The sequence below is a fragment of the Otolemur garnettii genome, unplaced genomic scaffold, assembly GCF_000181295.1.
Source record: "Otolemur garnettii isolate 467f Iridium unplaced genomic scaffold, OtoGar3 scaffold00008, whole genome shotgun sequence".
NCBI classification, from domain to species: Eukaryota; Metazoa; Chordata; class Mammalia; order Primates; family Galagidae; genus Otolemur; species Otolemur garnettii.
The window spans coordinates 20,935,720-20,938,235 of record NW_003852403.1 but is presented as its reverse complement, the minus strand read 5'-3'; the positions used below and the strand labels follow the sequence as shown (position 1 = coordinate 20,938,235).

Here is a 2,516-nt window from a genome sequence, read left to right as displayed (position 1 = left end):
GTCGTTTCTTGGTTGTGCACTTGGCATCTTTGCTGGAAATCAGTTGTTTATGGAAGCAGGGATTTATTCCTGGGCTTTCTGTTCAGTTTTATTGGTCTGTGTGTCTGTTTTTCTGCCAGTACCATGCCGTTTTGGTTACTATAGCTTTTTAATATGTTTTAAAGTCAGGTAGTGTGATGTCCACCAGTTTTGTTCATTTTGCTCAAGATCACTTTGGTTAATTTTGGTCTTTTCTGCTTCCATCTGAATTTTAGGATTTTTTTTTTATTTCTGTAAAGACTGTCATTGGTATTTTGATAGGGTTACTTTGACTCTGTAGATCTTTTTGGTTAATATGGAATTTTTAACAATCTTAATTCTTGCAGTTCATGAACTCAGGACCATGTGTTCATTCATGTTTTTGTGTCTTGTTCAATTACTTCATCAGTACTTTCTAGTTTTCATTCTTGATGTCTTTCACCTTTTTCATTAAATTTATTCATAGGTAGTTTTTTTGTTATTATAAATAAAATTTCTTTCTTTCTTTCTTTTTTTTTTTCCTCTGTGCAACCCACTTCAGTTCCAGCAGCCTGTGGACACAGAGGCCAGGCAATGGTTCAGGGCCACAGTTTGCTCTGGCATGGGGCACTATGAGAGGCCCAGGGGAACAGGCCTGCCATAAATGAAATTTCTTTCTTTATTGCTTTATCAGTTAATTGATATGTAGCAATGCTACTGATTTTTGTATGTGATTTTGTATCCTGTAACTTTGCTGAATTTTTTTTTGTTAGTTCTAATTGGTTTTTGGTGGAGTCTCTGATATTTTACGTGTATAATATTATGTCTTCTGCAAACAGAGATATTTTGACTTTATCCTTTTTAATCTGGATGGCTTTTATTTCTTTCTCTTGTGTGATTGCTCTGGGTAGGACTTTGAGTATTATGTTGGATAAGATTGATGAAAGTGAATATCCTTGTTTTGTTCCAAATCTAAGAGAATAAGCTTTAAGTTTTTCTCCATTCAGTATGATGTTAGCTATGGGGTTGTACATGTGGCTTTTATTATGTTGAGGTCCATTACTTCTATACTTAACTAATTTAGAGTATCATGGAGGGAATTTTATCAAATGCCTTTTCTGTGTCTGTAGAGATGATCATATGGTTTTTGTCCTTGATTCTGTTGGTGTAATATGTGAAGTTTATTGACTTGTACTAGATGAACCATCATTGCACCACTGAAATGAATCTTTCTTAATCATGATATATATATTTTTTGACATGTTGTTGGATTTGGTTTGCTTTATTTATTTATTTATTTTGAGAACTTTTGCATCTGTGTTCATCAGGCAGATTGGCTAGTCTGGTTTTGGTATTTGAGCAATGCTTGCCTTGTGGCAGATTTCCTTCCCCTTCAATTAAAAAAAAAATATTCGAAAAGAATTGGTATTAGTTCTTTTAAAAATGTTTAGTGGAATCAGCAGTGAAACCATCTGGTCCTGGGATTTTCCTTGATGGGGGAATTTTTATTACTAATGCAATCTTGTTATTCATTATGGGTCTGCTCAGACTTTCTATTTCTTCATGATTCAATATTGGTAAGTTGTATGTATCCATAAATGTATTTCTTCTAGGTTTTCCAATTTGTTGGCATATAGTTGTTCATGATAGTCTCCCATAATTCTTTGTATGTCTATGGTGTCAGTTGTAATGATGACTTTTTTTAATCTCTGATTTTATTTGAATCTACTCTGTTATTTTTTAAGACTAGCCAGTGTTTTTTTCCATTTTGTTTATCTTAAAAAAGCCCAGCTCTTCAGTTAACTATTTTTCTTACATTTTTATACCTGTATTTCATTTATTTATGCCCTGATCTTTATTATTTATTTTATTCTCCTTATTTTGGGTTTGGTTTATTCTGGGTTTTCTAGTTCCTTGAGTTACAACATTAAGCTATTTGAGGTATTTGTATTTTTTTAAATGTAAGTTTTAATTGCTATACACTTCCCCATTAGTACTGCTTTTGTTATATCCCATAGGTTTTGGGAAGTTGTGTTTCTGGTATCATTACCTTAAGAAATTTTTGAATTTCTTCTTAATTTCTTCCTCGACCCATTGGTGATTCAGGAACATGTTATTTAATTTTCCCCTTATTTGCACAGTTTCCTAAGTTCTTCTTGTTACTGAATTCTAGTTGTATTACACTGTTTTTAGAAAAAATACTAGGTATGATTTCAAATTTCAAAAAAAATTTATTTTTTGAGACAGAATCTCACTTTGTCGTTGCCCTCAGTAGAGTACCATGGGATTATAGCTCACAGCAGCCTCAAACTCTTGGACTCAAGTGATCTTCTTGCCCGAGCCTCCTGAGGAGCTGGGACAACATGCACCTGGGACAACATGCACCCAGAACAATGCCTAGCTATTTTTTGGAGACTGGTTCTCACTCTTGCTCAGGCTGGTTTGGAACTCCTGAGCTCAGGCAATCCACCCTCCTTGGCCTTTCAGAGTGCTAGGCTTATAGGCGTGAGCCACTGTGC

At 34.3% G+C, this 2,516-nt stretch overlaps 1 non-coding gene across 1 annotated transcript; it reads right to left on the bottom strand.

Annotated features, from left to right (window-relative positions):
* Positions 1–539: 539 nt before the first annotated feature.
* Positions 540–675, bottom strand: LOC111723147. Its single transcript, XR_002771747.1, has one exon. It is a non-coding gene; the product is annotated as a small nucleolar RNA SNORA42/SNORA80 family (small nucleolar RNA).
* Positions 676–2,516: the final 1,841 nt, after the last annotated feature.